Here is a 16,788-nt window from a genome sequence, read left to right as displayed (position 1 = left end):
ATCTAAGGCTCATTGGTCTAGGGGTATGATTCTCGCTTTGGGTGCGAGAGGTCCCATGTTAACACCTTTTCTAGACTTGCTTTTCTTCACTACCCTGAGATCTTTGAAACCTAGGTTTTTATTATAGTCTGATTGGTTAAGCATAGAGTACGACAGAGTCTGTTTCCACAAATTGTATTTTTTGGTCTGAATATAATTACAGAAAGCTGCTATATACAGTATCTTTTGACTACAAGACTGAAAACCTTATTATTTTTTCAAGTGGAATGTGTGTTAGAGACCACTTTGAAAAAGTTCACACAAAAAAATGAAAAACACATAGATAATGGCAACTAAGGCTCGTTGGTCTAGGGGTATGATTCTCGCTTCGGGTGCGAGAGGTGCCGTGTTCAAAGCCCAGACGAGCCCAACTTTTCTCAAAAAAGAAAACCATAGAACTATTTCCTTTAAATAATAATTAAGAGTTAAGTTCACACAAAAAAAATTAAAAAAAATCCAATATTAATATGGCATCTAAGGCTCATTGGTCTAGGGGTATGATATGTTCAAATCCCGGATGAGCCCAAATTTTCTAGCAAAAGAAAACCATAGAAATATTTCCTTTAAATAGATTCATCCTAAAGAGTTAACTTCCTCAGACGCCATCTTCCTGTATCTCATTCACAAAGCAATGATACTTCCTACAGTTATGTGAAGGATACTAAACATAAGAAAGAATTGTTTTTATTTCCTTTTTGATGATACTTTATCAAACATATCTAACAAAATGCTTGCCAGCAAATCAGGGATGACCTACTGGCTCGTTGGTGTAGTGGTATGATTTTGCTTCGGGTGCGAGAGTTCCCTGGTTCAAATCCCAGACGAGCCCTTGATTTAAATACTCTTCACCATATATAGAGTGTGTTCTTTCTAACATACATTAGATCTACTGAAAGGATATCAAATTACTAAAACCTATAGTACTCACAGGAAAGAAGACAAAACTGAAGTGGCTCAAAAACTTAGGAAAAATCTTTGACCAATTATGAAATCATGTTTTTTGGAAAATATAGACTAACAGACATTTCTAAGATTTATTCTGAGAAACTCGTACCTACTGGGCAAACAATTTAATCAACAAAATCAAAGCACCAACACAGAAATTATCCCAAAACATGGGCTTGCTCCACAGAACATTTTTCATACATGTTGTTCATTAATAATAGAATTTATGAACCCAGGGATTGAAGGAGATAAGAAAAATTCTCTATGCTGCCTATTCTGGTGTATATTTTAGTGATAGTGTTGTATTTCTTTAGGTGAGGAAATTGCTTTAGATAATTATTTTTTTTGTACACGTCATAAAATAAACATCATACTCTTAAGTGCTCTAAATTGTTTAATGTCAGCACTTAGGGTAAAAGAGCATTATACAACAGTTTTAGACCTCTTATTTCAAGAATGATCTTTCTGTGGACAGAGATTCCATGTTAACATCTTTTTTAGACTTGTTTTTTTTCACTACCCTGAGATCTTTGAAACCTAGGTTTTTATTATAGTCTGATTGGTTAAGCATAGAGTACGACAGAGTCTGTTTCCACAAATTGTATTTTTTGGTCTGAATATAATTACATAAAGATGCTATATACAGTATATTTGGACTACAAGACTGAAAACCATATTATTTTTTTTAAGTGGAATGTGTGTTAGAGACCTCTTTGAAAAAGTTCACACAAAAAAATAATAAAACACATAAAAATTGGCATCTAAGGCTCGTTGGTCTAGGGGTATGATTCTCGCTTAGGGTGCGAGAGGTCCCGGGTTCAAATCCCGGACGAGCCCAAATTTTCTGAAAAAAGAAAACCATAGAACTGTTTCCTTTAAATAGAACTATCGCCTTTTAAATAATAATTAAGAGTTAAGTTCATACAAAAAAAAAAAAACGTGATATGGCATCTAGGGCTCATTGGTCTAGATTTCCTTTAAATAAGAGTTAAATTCACATAAAAAAAATAAACAAAACATAGAATGCAGAATATAAGGCTCGTTGGTCTAGGAGTATGATTCTAGCTTTGGGTGCGAGAGGTCCGGGGTTCAAATCCCGGACGAGCCCAAATTTTCTGAAAAAAGCAAACCATAGAACTATTTTCTTTAAATAAAACCATAGAACTATCGCCTTTTAAATAATAATTAAGAGTTAAGTTCATACAAAAAAAAAAAAAAACGTGATATGGCATCTAGGGCTCATTGGTCTAGGGGTATGATTCTCGCTTTTGATGCGAGAGGTCCCGGGGTCAAATCCCAAACAAGCCCAACATTTCAGAAAAAAGAAAACCATAGAACTATTTCCTTTAAATAAAACCATAGAACTATTTCCTTTAAATAATAATTAAGAGTTAAGTTCACACAAAAATAAAAAAAAAAACATATAATATGGCATCTAAGGCTCATTGGTCTAGGGGTATGATTCTTGCTTTGGGTGCGAGAGGTCCCATGTTAACACCTTTTCTAGACTTGCTTTTCTTCACTACCCTGAGATCTTTGAAACCTCGGTTTTTATTATAGTCTGATTGGTTAAGCATAGAGTACGACAGAGTCTGTTTCCACAAATTGTATTTTTTGGTCTGAATATAATTACATAAAGTTGCTATATACAGTATATTTGGACTACAAGACTGAAAACCATATTATTTTTTTAAGTGGAATGTGTGTTAGAGACCTCTTTGAAAAAGTTCACACAAAAAATTAAAAAAACACATAGAATTTGGCATTTAAGGCTCGTTGGTCTAGGGGTATGATTTTCGCTTAGAGTGCTAGAGGTCCCGGGTTCAAATCCTGGACGAGCCCAAATTTTCTGAAAAAAGAAAACTATAGAACTGTTTCCTTTAAATAAAACCATATAACTATTTCCTTTAAATAAGAGTTAAATTCACATAAAAAAATAAGCAAAACATAGAATACATAATCTAAGGCTCGTTGGTCTAAGGGTATGATTCTCGCTTTGGGTGCGAGAGGTCCCGGGTTCAAATCCCGGACAAGCCCTAATTTTCTGAAAAAAGAAAACCATAGAACTATTTCCTTTAAATAAAAGCATAGAACTATCTCCTTTAAATAATAATTAAGAGTTAAGTTCATACAAAAAAAAAACGTCATATGGCATCTAGGGCTCATTGGTCTTGGGGTATGATTCTCGCTTTGGGTGCGAGAGGTACCGTGTTGAAATCCCGGAAGTGCACAAATTTTCTAACAAAAGAAAACCATAGAACTATTTCTTTTAAATAGATTCCTCCTAAAGAGTTAACTTCCTCAGACGCCATCTTCCTGTATCTCATTCACAAAGCAATGATACTTCCTACAGTTATGTGAAGGATACTAAACATAAGAAAGAATGGTTTTTATTTCCTTTTTGATGATACTTTATCAGACATATCTAACAAAATGCTTGCAAGAAAATCAGGGACGACCTACTGGCTCGTTGGTGTAGTGGTATGATTTTGCTTTGGGTGCGAGAGTTCCCTGGTTCAAATCCCAGACGAGCCCTTGATTTAAATACTCTTCACCATATATAGAGTGTGTTCTTTCTAACATACATTAGATCTACTGAAAGGATATCAAATTACTAAAACCTATAGTACTCACAGGAAAGAAGACAAAACTGAAGTGGCTCAAAAACTTAGGAAAAATCTTTGACCAATTATGAAATCATGTTTTTTGGAAAATATAGACTAACAGACACTTCTAAGATTTATTCTGAGAAACTCGTACCTACTGGGCAAACAATTTAATCAACAAAATCAAAGCACCAACACAGAAATTATCCCAAAACATGGGCTTGCTCCACAGAACATTTTTCATACATGTTGTTCATTAATAATAGAATTTATGAAACCAGGGATTGAAGGAGATGGGAAAAAATCTCTATGCTGCCTATTCTGGTGTATATTTTAGTGATAGTGTTGTATTTCTTTAGGTGAGGAAATTGCTTTAGATAATTATTTTTTTGTACACGTCATAGAATAAACATCATACTCTTAAGTGCTCTGAATTGTTTAATGTCAGCACTAAGGGTAAAAGAGCATTATACAACAGTTTTAGACCTCTTATTTCAAGAATGATCTCTCTTTGGACAGAGAGTCCATGTTAACACCTTTTCTAGACTTGCTTTTCTTCACTACCATGAGATCTTTGAAACCTAGGTTTTTATTATAGTCTGATTAGTTAAGCATAGAGTACGACAGAGTCTGTTTCCACAAATTGTATTTTTTGGTCTGAATATAATTACAGAAAGCTGCTATATACCGTATCTTTTGACTACAAGACTGAAAAGCTTATTATTTTTTTAAGTGGAATGTGTGTTAGAGACCACTTTGAAAAAGTTCACAAAAAAAATAAAAAATCAGACTATAGTAAAAACCTAGGTTTCAAAGATCTCAGGGTAGTGAAGAAAAGCAAGCCTAGAAAAGGTGTTAAAAAAAAAACATGTAATATGGCATCTAAGGCTCATTGGTCTAGGGGTATGATTCTCGCTTTGAGTGCGAGAGTTCCCGTGTTCAAATCCTGGATGAGCCCAAATTTTCTAGCAAAAGAAAACCATAGAAATATTTCCTTTAAATACATTCATCCTAAAGAGTTAACTTCCTCAGACGCCATCTTCCTGTATCTCATTCACAAAGCAATGATACTTCCTACAGTTATGTGAAGGATACTAAACATAAGAAAGAATTGTTTTTATTTCCTTTTTGATGATACTTTATCAGACATATCTAACAAAATGCTTGCCAGCAAATCAGGGATGACCTACTGGCTCGTTGGTGTAGTTGTATGATTTTGTTCGGGTGCGAGAGTTCCCTCGTTCAAATCCCAGACGAGCCCTTGATTTAAATACTCTTCACCATATATAGAGTGTGTTCTTTCTAACATACATTAGATCTACTGAAAGGATATCAAATTACTAAAACCTATAGTACTCACAGGAAAGAAGACAAAACTGAAGTGGCTCAAAAACTTAGGAAAAATCTTTGACCAATTATGAAATCATGTTTTTTGGAAAATATAGACTAACAGACACTTCTAAGATTTATTCTGAGAAACTCGTACCTACTGGGCAAACAATTTAATCAACAAAATCAATGCACCAACACAGAAATTATCCCAAAACATGGGCTTGCTCCACAGAACATTTTTCATACATGTTGTTCATTAATAATAGAATTTATGAACCCAGGGATTGAAGGAGATGGGAAAAATTCTCTATGCTACCTATTCTGGTGTATATTTTAGTGATAGTGTTGTATTTCTTTAGGTGAGGAAATTGCTTTAGATAATTATTTTTTTTGTACACGTCAAGTGCTCTGAATTGTTTAATGTCAGCACTTAGGGTAAAAGAGCATTATACAACAGTTTTAGACCTCTTATTTCAAGAATGATCTCTCTGTGGACAGAGATTCCATGTTAACACCTTTTCTAGACTTGCTTTTCTTCACTACCCTGAGATCTTTGAAACCTAGGTTTTTATTATTGTCTGATTGGTTAAGCATAGAGTACGACAGAGTCTGTTTCCACAAATTGTATTTTTTGGTCTGAATATAATTACCCGAAAGCTGCTATATACAGTATCTTTTGACTACAACACTGAAAAGCTTATTATTTTTTTAAGTGGAATGTGTGTTAGAGACCACTTTGAAAAAGTTCACAAAAAAAAATAAAAAACACATATAAAATTGAGTCTAAGGCTCGTTGGTTTAGGGGTATGATTCTCGCTTAGGGTGCGAGAGGTCCCGTGTTCAAATCCCAGACGAGCCCAGCTATTCTGAAAAAAGAAAACCATAGAACTATTTCCTTTAAATAAAACCATAGAACTATTTCCTTTAAATAATAATTAAGAGTTAGGTTCACATAAAAAAATAAAAAAAACATAGAATACAGAATCTAAGACTTGTTGATCTAGGGGTATGATTCTCGCTTAGGGTGCGAGAGGTCCCGGTTTCAAAGCCCAACTTTTCAGAAAAAAAGAAAACCATAGAACTATTTTCTTTAAATAAAACCATAGAACTATTTCCTTTAAATAATAATTAAGAGTTAAGTTCACACAAAAAAAACAAAAAAAAAACATATAATATGGCATCTAAGGCTCATTGGTCTAGGGGTATGATTCTCGCTTTGGGTGCGAGAGGTCCCATGTTAACACCTTTTCTAGACTTGCTTTTCTTCACTACCCTGAGATCTTTGAAACCTAGGTTTTTATTATAGTCTGATTGGTTAAGCATAGAGTACGACAGAGTCTGTTTCCACAAATTGTATTTTTTGGTCTGAATATAATTACAGAAAGCTGCTATATACAGTATCTTTTGACTACAAGACTGAAAACCTTATTATTTTTTCAAGTGGAATGTGTGTTAGAGACCACTTTGAAAAAGTTCACACAAAAAAATGAAAAACACATAGATAATGGCATCTAAGGCTCGTTGGTCTAGGGGTATGATTCTCACTTCGGGTGCGAGAGGTGCCGTGTTCAAAGCCCAGACGAGCCCAACTTTTCTCAAAAAAGAAAACCATAGAACTATTTCCTTTAAATAATAATTAAGAGTTAAGTTCACACAAAAAAAATTAAAAAAAATCCAATATTAATATGGCATCTAAGGCTCATTGGTCTAGGGGTATGATTCTCGCTTTGGGTGTTCAAATCCCGGATGAGCCCAAATTTTCTAGCAAAAGAAAACCATAGAAATATTTCCTTTAAATAGATTCATCCTAAAGAGTTAACTTCCTCAGACGCCATCTTCCTGTATCTCATTCACAAAGCAATGATACTTCCTACAGTTATGTGAAGGATACTAAACATAAGAAAGAATTGTTTTTATTTCCTTTTTGATGATACTTTATCAGACATATCTAACAAAATGCTTGCCAGCAAATCAGGGATGACCTACTGGCTCGTTGGTGTAGTGGTATGATTTTGCTTCGGGTGCGAGAGTTCCCTGGTTCAAATCCCAGACGAGCCCTTGATTTAAATACTCTTCACCATATATAGAGTGTGTTCTTTCTAACATACATTAGATCTACTGAAAGGATATCAAATTACTAAAACCTATAGTACTCACAGGAAAGAAGACAAAACTGAAGTGGCTCAAAAACTTAGGAAAAATCTTTGACCAATTATGAAATCATGTTTTTTGGAAAATATAGACTAACAGACATTTCTAAGATTTATTCTGAGAAACTCGTACCTACTGGGCAAACAATTTAATCAACAAAATCAAAGCACCAACACAGAAATTATCCCAAAACATGGGCTTGCTCCACAGAACATTTTTCATACATGTTGTTCATTAATAATAGAATTTATGAACCCAGGGATTGAAGGAGATAAGAAAAATTCTCTATGCTGCCTATTCTGGTGTATATTTTAGTGATAGTGTTGTATTTCTTTAGGTGAGGAAATTGCTTTAGATAATTATTTTTTTTGTACACGTCATAAAATAAACATCATACTCTTAAGTGCTCTAAATTGTTTAATGTCAGCACTTAGGGTAAAAGAGCATTATACAACAGTTTTAGACCTCTTATTTCAAGAATGATCTTTCTGTGGACAGAGATTCCATGTTAACATCTTTTTTTTTTATTATTTCAAGTTTTTTTATTAGTAAAGATTTCTCAAATACAACAGTGACATATTAAATAATTTGGAGCACGTAGGCTCCTACAGAGAGTATGAACAGAAAAATTGGAACATTCAAAAATATGTCAGGTTAGAATGCGTTCCTAAAATGAAAAAGTGAACGAAATATAGCTCAAGTCAAATGGGGTGGGTAAATTGGGGTGGGGGGAGGGAATGGGGAAAAAGGAACGGGAGGGTAATTGTTAGAGGCAGGGATTTGGTTCATATGCGGATGGTACATGGGGAGGGTTACCTAGTGTGTGTTTACTCTAGTGTTCGGGGCCCAAGTAGTGGTGTGGTTAGATTGCCAATCTGCCCATACTAATTCAAATAGGTCTGAATTATTTAGAGAGGAAAAGATAGGTTTCTCCATATTATAGATATATGCCATATAGTTTAGAATGCATGACCATTTTGGGGGCGTCACAGTTTTCCATGCCTTGGCTATTGTCGCTTTAGTAGCTGTTAGCAAATAGATTGCTAAATATGCTTGATGCTTAGGTAATTTAGTGATGCCTATGTGTAAGAGGGCATTAGAAGGAGTTATAGGAAGTGTTATGCCTAATCTCCCTAGCGTACGGAAGCATGTACTCCATAAGGGTTTTAACTTGGGGCATTCCCACCATATGTGTAGGGAGTCTCCTTTTTTGCCGCAATTGCGCCAGCATAGGGGAGAGGCAGAGGCAAACATTTTATTAAGTCTCGCAGGGGTAAGGTACCAGTTCGTTAAGAGTTTGTAATATGTTTCAAAGAGTGTGACACAGTGCAGTGCTTTTTTAGTGAGGGAAATTACGTGTTGCCATACTTGTGGGGTCAGAGTCAGGTTCAGAACTGATTCCCAAGTGAGTAAGTGAGGAAGTTTGTTCTCAGGGTCTGTGTTTCCTATTAATGTGTAATGCATTGATAAAGGTCTGTGTAATTTGTTACCTTGTTGCCAAGTCGTTTCCCAGAGTGTACGGGGTCGGTGTAGCTCAGGTTGGAATCCCCAGCTAGTAAGAAAGCTCTTTAGTCTTGTGTATTCGTACGTCATGTACCTGGGTAAGTTGGAGCCTGCCTTTATTTCTGAGAGTGTCATGAAGCGCGGGGTTGGTGAAGTAACCCAAAGGTCAGCTACTGTTTGTATTCCAATTCTGGTCCAGCCATAAGGATGAGAGTCAGGCAAGCCTCGTAGGAGGCCTGTCAAGGGAGTAATAGGTGAAGGATGTGGGGCGATGTGTGGATAGTGTCTAAGCTTGTCCCACATGGCGAGGCATTCTCGTATTATGTTATTGCTAATGTCTGTGGTACGCCTTAGGTGGGCCGGAATCCAAATTAAGTCGGGCAAAAATATATGATTTGGGAGGGAGGCTTGTTCTATGGTTTTCCATTTACTAGGGGAGTCTTTAGCACCCCATTGTGAAATATGGGTGAGCATGGCTCCTTCATAATACCTAGTTATTGATGGGGAGGCTATACCTCCTCTACTAAGGGGGCTTTGAAGGATTTTGTGCGCCACTCTGGGGGGTTTATGCTGCCATATATATTTTGTAAATTCACTCTGAAATTGGTGAAGGAGATATCCCGGGATACGGAGAGGGAGACATCTAAATAAATAAGTAATTTTAGGTAGAAAGGACATCTTAAGGGCTGTTAATCTACCTATCCATGAGATGTGAGTATAGTCCCATTTGTCTTTCAAAGTACGCAGTTCGGTTAAGAGAGGCAGGTAGTTGTCTTTGATCATCTGAGGGATATTGTTCGATATCTTAACACCTAAGTGGGAGATGAAGTTATTGACGCAGTGTACTCTGTATTGGACCTTGATGGTGTCAACTGTGTTCTGTGGGATTCCCCAGGTGTAGATTTCTGTTTTATCTAGATTTAATTTGTAGAGTGACATGTCTCCAAAGGAGTTTAAGATTTCTATTAGTCTCGGGAATGAAGATAGGGGGTCTGACGAGAATATAGTAATGTCGTCCGCAAAGAGTGCAATCTTGTGAATTGTGCCATGTAGGCGAATGCCATCAATTTTTTTATCTTGTCTGATTTGTTCTGCTAGTGGCTCGATTGCCAGGGCAAAGAGTAGGGGTGAGAGTGGACATCCTTGTCTGGTGCCATTAGATATTGGGAAGGGGGGTGAAGCAAAGCCTAGGCCTCTAACTACTGCTGTGGGAGTGGAATAAAGAGCCTGAATCGCCTTGACAATTTGATCTGGGAAACCAAAAATTTTAAGAGTTTCCCATAAGTAGGACCATCTAACACGGTCAAAAGCCTTCTCTGCATCCAATGAGATAACAGAGAATGGCCTATTTAGTCTGGTGGATTCGGTGCAGATGTTTAGGAGACGTCTAGTATTGTCTGGCCCCTCGCGGTAAGGGATAAATCCTACTTGGTCTAAGTTTATGAGGTTCGGGAGTAATTTAGAGATACGTGTAGCAAATAGTTTAGCATAAATTTTAATGTCTAAATTAATCAAGGAGATTGGCCTGTAATTGGAGCATAAGGATGGGTCTTTTTGGGGTTTAGGAATAGTAATCACCGTTGCTTCCAAAAATTCCTGACTAAACCTACCCTGTTCTCTAGCGTGGTTAAAAAATCTTAAGAGTAGTGGGGTTAGTTCGTTTGTGTATGTTTTGTAGAAGGCTGCTGAGTAGCCATCTGGACCCGGAGTTTTAAAAGGTTTTAGATGCTTTATTACATGTTTGATTTCCTTAGAGGTGAAGGGGGATGAGAGTGTTTCTTGGTCGTCAGATGACAATGAGGGGAGCTTTAAGCTGCGAAGGAAGGAGCATATTTTGTCAACAGGAGTTAGTATGTCGCTAGCATTTTTTTCTAGGTTGTACAGGTTTGAGTAGAATTTCTCAAAACAAATACCAATGTCTGAGGGTTTGCAGTATGTCTGGTTCTCAAATTGGATCTGGTGAATTCTTGAGGTACTCGCTCTGTTTTTAAGTTTATTTGCTAGTAGTGTATCTGCTTTGTTACTCTTATGGTAAGTAATCTGTTTCAGCTTAAATAAGTTAGCCTGGGTGCGTTTTAGTTCTAGTTGGTTAATATGGTTTTTAATCTGTATAATTTGAGCTGTGGTGTCATCTGAAGGTGTACTTCTATTTAGGAGTTCTAGTCGACGCAATTCAATATGAGATTTGGAAAGGGGTAGGCCGGATAGTTTTTTAAGATGAGCTTGTTGCTTAATTATGAGACCTCTAAAGGTGGCCTTTGCCGCCCCCCATAATGTGTCGTCTCTGACCTGATTATTGTCATTAGTTTGGCAATAGAAGGTTATGTCTTTTCTCAAGGTTTCCTTAAATGCAGCATCCTGTAGGATGTCATGCGGGAGGCGCCATGAAGGCTTCACATTATGTCGCTCCGCTGAGCGGAGAGTTACTGAGACTAGGTCATGATCAGACCATGGGCATAGGGAGATGCTAGAATGTTTGACTAGGTCAAGGGTTTCTGCTGAACAAAAAACATAATCGAGTCTGGAGTATGTTTTATGAGGGAATGAGAAGTGAGTGTAGTCTCTATCTCTAGCATGAAGTGAACGCCATACATCGAAGTAGCAGAAGTGGGTAATTATTTGTCTGAACTTTTGGGAAAGTTGAGCAGGAGGGGTGGTGTGTTTTGTCCGGGCAGTTCTTTTTCTGTCTAGTGCTGGATCCCAAGTCATGTTGAAGTCCCCCGCTAGTAAGACTCTGCCTATTTTTATCCGGTCAACTGTGTGTAGGATCCGTTTGAGGTATCTAGGCTGATGTGAGTTAGGTAGATAGATAGAAACTAAGGTATGATCAGTATGGTCTAGCTTACATGTTAAAATGAGAAATCTAGATTGGGGGTCTCTTAGAACTTGGATTGGTTCATAAGCTATTCTTTTATGGATTAGAATTGCCGTACCTCTGGCTTTTTTTTAAAAGGAGGTGTATTCGAGGACAGTGTAGTCTTTAGATATTGTGCAAGGAGGATTGTCTGACGACCAATGTGTTTCTTGAAGGAATGCTACGTCAGGGTTATGGAATTTAAGTGATCTAGCCAAAAGGCTACGTTTATGTGGGGAGTTTAGGCCTCGTACATTGTGGGTTAGTATTTTAAGGGGTGGCATAGAGAGGTATGGAGAGTAGGTCAGGTCTTTTAATACTGAGAGTTAGTGTAAGTGGGGAGGATAGGGGGAGGGAAATAGGCAACAGATAGTGTGAAGAAGAGTTAGCGAAAATAGTTCGCTATGGTGGAGCCCTAGTGTGGGCTGCCTGTGATGGGGGGCGAGAAGCTAACAGAAACAGGGGTCTTTGGAATGGACCCTGCTCCGCAGTAAACATTGTAAATTAACTTGCTATTACATATGTGCAATACTTAAATTAAGATAACAACCTTAAACAACAATCTAATACATAACTTAATTGTACTATCTAATAGTAAACTTTTCAAGCTTTAACTCAGTCTCAGTTATGATCTGTTGGAGACAGATCAAACTTCCAGGTCAAATAAAGTCTAGGTAAGTTCCGTTAAAGGCTACCAGGCGTGTTTTTACGGTGGGTTAGTTTTAGGTTTCTTGGCTCTCTGCTCTTTAATGGTCCATTCGGGAGCCGAAGCTCTCAGCTTTGGGTGGGTTGGCTGTAGCGGTGGAGGCTGTTCCTGGTGTAGGCCCCATGTGGTCAGGAGAGCCATACCCTGAGGTATGGAGTTAATTGTGTGGCTCTGGTTGTTTCTGGTGACCACTAGGTTTGTAGGGTGGCCCCATCTGTATTTAATGTTGGCCTTCCTGAGCGTCAGAGTAATTTGTTGAAAGGTTTTACGGTACTGTAGGGTATGAGTTGAAAGATCAGGCAGGAGTTGAACATCCTTGAATTTTTCTGGCATAGGCGGTCTTTTGAAGGCTGCTTGCATAAGTTTGTCTTTATATATGTAGCTGTGAAAGCAGACAATTACATCTCTTGGTTTGTCGGCTGGAGTAAGTCGTGATCTTAAAGCTCTATGGGCTCTCTCCATTGTATCAGTGTATCCATCTGGGGTGCCCACGAGTACTGTAAACAGCTCCTTTAGGTAGGGTTGGAGATGAGTATTTTCTACGGTTTCTGGAATACCCCTAAACCGGATATTATTTCTGCGAGATCTGTCTTCGATGTCTGCCATTTTAAATTCAAGTTGAGTCATCTGATCTGCTAGGGTTTCAGAGTAAGTGAGCAGGTTTGATTGATCTACTGCTAGATCATCCTGTTTCCGCTCTAGTGCTTCAACTCTTTCTCCAATCTCTGAGATTTCCTATTTCAGTTCCGCAGAAGACCATTGAATTTCCTGGGTGATAGAGCGCGTTTGACTGGCCAACATATGCTGTAGGGTAGCCTTAGTAATGTAATGGTGTGATGGCGCTTCTGAGCGCACGCTGGAATGAGATTCAGCATCGATCGACTCAGGGTCGCTCATCTCCTCGTTGGTGACAGGGTTAGATTCCTTTCCTGATTGAGTAAAGTGATCATAAACAGTCTTCTGAGTGGTAGTGGAGGGTTTCCCCTGACGCCTGGGCCCGTGGGGCATTGTATTAAGACTGTTAGGTATGCCTGAAGGTTAAAGATTAACACCAACCTTCTCTTATAAAGCACTCTGAAAACAATCTGAAAAGTATAAAGCACCGTACAGTAAAGTTTACTAGATCTGATATGTATTGCTAGACTGCGGAGCAGGGGTCAATAACACTTTCTATATTTATGACATTTTGTTACAGCATCAAATAATAGGTAGTAATTGAACCCTTCGATCTCAACATATAAATACAGGTATGTGAGTCCCTGGCACCCCAGGGAGTGGTGGGATATGACTATATAGAAGGGAAAAAGGAGAGGGGAAGTGACCAGCCCAGACTGGCTGGACCGGAAAGGGAGAGGTGCCAGAAAGAATTAACAGACAGTGTAACTCAGTGGAATATTGAGCAGGGGTGGATAAGATACCTTGCTATTAAGTCCTTAAATTGTTAGTTTAGGAGTGTAGGTGAAGGTGATGTTCTTCTGGATATAAGATTTCAGAAGGTATGCTACAGTAGGGGGAGTGCGGTGTGGGAAGATCAGGCTATGTGTAGTGAGTGTGCTTGCTGCTACGTGTCAGTGTATGTGTGGCTAGGGGAGCGCGTCAATATATGTGTCTATATGTATGCACTTCGGGGGGTAAGTGTTGGTTAGACTACTTGGTAGCTTTAGGTAAATATATATGTTAGGCTAGGGCACTAGAACCTTTAGTGAAAGACTAGTGTTTTTTAGCCTAGCTGTCAGTGCATCATATCAATGAGGAGTTACACTAACATTTATCGTGATACACTTAAATACCTGTGAAAGAAAAATGTATGATTAAGGAGATATTGGAAATATTATAGTAGGTAGGACCTGTAGGTAAAAATAAGTGTTAGACAGATATAGTAAGTAAAAAACACTCCACTCTGGGCTGAGAGCTCAGAGACACATAAGCTGACGCAGCAGCAATAATATAACACAGTAATGCTGCAGGTTATTGTGAGAAGATAATTTCCACAGTCTATCTGAGGCTGTGCTGCATATATGTAAAAACTGATAGAGGGCAGCTTCAGGTAAAGCGATTGGTGATGCCCCTGAGAGATACCAATTGGGGAATATTTGGATACCTAGAGCTCCTCTCTTAGATGGTACACTGAGGAGCCTCTAATTGCTCGTACTTTAAGGAACTGCTCCCAGGGTCACTGGCAATATCAAGGTATGTGAGATGAAAATGTCCCAGAAAAGTACACTCTAAGTGCTTAGATGGCTAATAGAATGCCTTTCAAACTTTCCCCCTTAAACTAGTAAGAGTGGCTTCACGGTAAATACCAATCCAATAGTTATGTGGGTAAACCTCTATATATATGTCCTAAGGGTATTCTCACCCCTTTAGCACTGTGATAGAGCTCTATAGTTTCTCCATATAGTACAAGATGTTGCACAACACATGAACACAGTAGTTTACATATATATATAGAAAATATTAATTGCAGCTGCAGTTTATTGCGAGATTAGTGAGAGCAATATCCAGAACACAACAGTAGCAATATAACTTTATCAGGCTAAATCTTGTGAGAGACCGCTGCAGGGGGTGGATGTATATCTGGGATTGCTATGTCACAGATAGTCTTTGCACTATGGTATCAGTAGTATCAGGCTCAGTGGGCCCATTTATGGGAGCAGCCCATGGACAAATGTAAGTTTAAGTATAGGTCACCTCAGGTTGGTAATGTATACCGTTGACTTAATGGGGCCTCCTGATAGTGGCAAGTTATATCTCTGGTGTGGCTCGTAAAACCCAGCTATGGGACTAGTGGGAGAAGGATAGGAGGGAGTGTCTAGTAAGCTGAAAGGGTGTCCTCAAAGATGTGTAGCAAAGTGGCAAGGTGTAGGTTTAGAACTTTATAAGATCAATACCTGTATGTCCGCATGGGCCCTGCTATTATATCCAGGTCTTGTAGGCACAGGGTCTCTCCGTTACTGTCTGGATGCTGCTTTCATAGGCCGCTCAGTTAGGCACCCGTGGGGGTGAGGAACTAGCTATCTTCGGTCGTCTGGTAACGACAGCAGCGCTCCTCCAGATAGACTCTATTCGGGCCAAGTCGGAGCTAAGTGAGGAAGCAAGGCCCCAAGATGGCGCAGGTTCGCGCCTTTTCCAGAGGATTGCGCAACAGGTAGGCCTGGTTACTATTTCTGTGGGAACCGGGAGCCTCGGCTTCTATATTTCCCTCTCCAATCAGGAAAGTGGTTGTCCTCTTGTTGTTGTGCTGATCTTCAGAGTCCTTCAGCTACTGCAGGTTAGGATATCCAGTACCGACCTCTTCTGGACAGATGTCCCGGCCTCTGGGTGCGCGCTCCGGAGCGGATCCCCGACCCTCCGGAGCAGAATGACAGACAGCTGGGTGGTAACTGGTGATAGCTGGGGGAAGTAGTTTCTGAGTCTCCGGAGCGGAGCCCCGACCCTCCGGAGATAAGGACTCGCAGTAGGTAGCAGCGAAGAGTGGCCTCAGTGTCCGCCTCACCTCCGGCGGCTCTTCTCCCGCAATCAGGCAGGGTTCTCTAGGAAATAGTAGGTGCACAGTTAATAGATTCTCCGGAGCGGAGCCCCGACCCTCCGGAGAACTGGTTCCCTTGTCAGTGTCGTCCGCAGCCTCTTTTAGGTAGGTCCCGCTGTAAGCAAATGCAGGGATAGTAGGAAACTGGCTGATTTTATGAAATTAGTCTCATCAATCTCCAGATGCAAGGGAGAGTCCAGCTTAGCTTTAAAGTAGTGCTTGGGCTGATTTTCAGCAGTATATTCACTATTAAACACTGTTTTGTCAGTATTTCAGAGCAGAGCTCCTCTCAGACACGTCTGCTCAGTTCAGCGGTTAGCTCCGCCCCCCCCCATGTTAACATCTTTTCTAGACTTGTTTTTTTTCACTACCCTGAGATCTTTGAAACCTAGGTTTTTATTATAGTCTGATTGGTTAAGCATAGAGTACGACAGAGTCTGTTTCCACAAATTGTATTTTTTGGTCTGAATATAATTACATAAAGATGCTATATACAGTATATTTGGACTACAAGACTGAAAACCATATTATTTTTTTAAGTGGAATGTGTGTTAGAGACCTCTTTGAAAAAGTTCACACAAAAAAATAATAAAACACATAAAAATTGGCATCTAAGGCTCGTTGGTCTAGGGGTATGATTCTCGCTTAGGGTGCGAGAGGTCCCGGGTTCAAATCCCGGACGAGCCCAAATTTTCTGAAAAAAGAAAACCATAGAACTGTTTCCTTTAAATAAAACCATAGAACTATTTCCTTTAAATAAGAGTTAAATTCACATAAAAAATAAACAAAACATAGAATGCAGAATATAAGGCTCGTTGGTCTAGGAGTATGATTCTAGCTTTGGGTGCGAGAGGTCCGTGGTTCAAATCCCGGACAAGCCCAAATTTTCTGAAAAAAGCAAACCATAGAACTATTTCCTTTAAATAAAACCATAGAACTATTGCCTTTTAAATAATAATTAAGAGTTAAGTTCATACAAAAAAAAAAAAAACGTGATATGGCATCTAGGGCTCATTGGTCTAGGGGTATGATTCTCGCTGTTGATGCGAGAGGTCCCGGGGTCAAATCCCAAACAAGCCCAACATTTCAGAAAAAAGAAAACCATAGAACTATTTCCTTTAAA

At 38.9% G+C, this 16,788-nt stretch overlaps 2 non-coding genes across 2 annotated transcripts; both read left to right on the top strand.

Annotated features, from left to right (window-relative positions):
- Positions 1 to 1,749: 1,749 nt before the first annotated feature.
- TRNAP-AGG (transfer RNA proline (anticodon AGG)) lies at positions 1,750 to 1,821 on the top strand. The gene has a single exon. It is a non-coding gene; the product is annotated as a tRNA-Pro (tRNA).
- A 14,459-nt stretch (positions 1,822 to 16,280) lies between these two features.
- TRNAP-AGG (transfer RNA proline (anticodon AGG)) lies at positions 16,281 to 16,352 on the top strand. The gene has a single exon. It is a non-coding gene; the product is annotated as a tRNA-Pro (tRNA).
- The last annotated feature ends 436 nt before the right edge of the window (positions 16,353 to 16,788 follow it).

Source organism: Bombina bombina, chromosome 4 (assembly GCF_027579735.1).
Source record: "Bombina bombina isolate aBomBom1 chromosome 4, aBomBom1.pri, whole genome shotgun sequence".
NCBI classification, from domain to species: Eukaryota; Metazoa; Chordata; class Amphibia; order Anura; family Bombinatoridae; genus Bombina; species Bombina bombina.
Note: the sequence above shows the minus strand (reverse complement) of the source record. Positions and strands in the feature narration are given on the sequence as shown.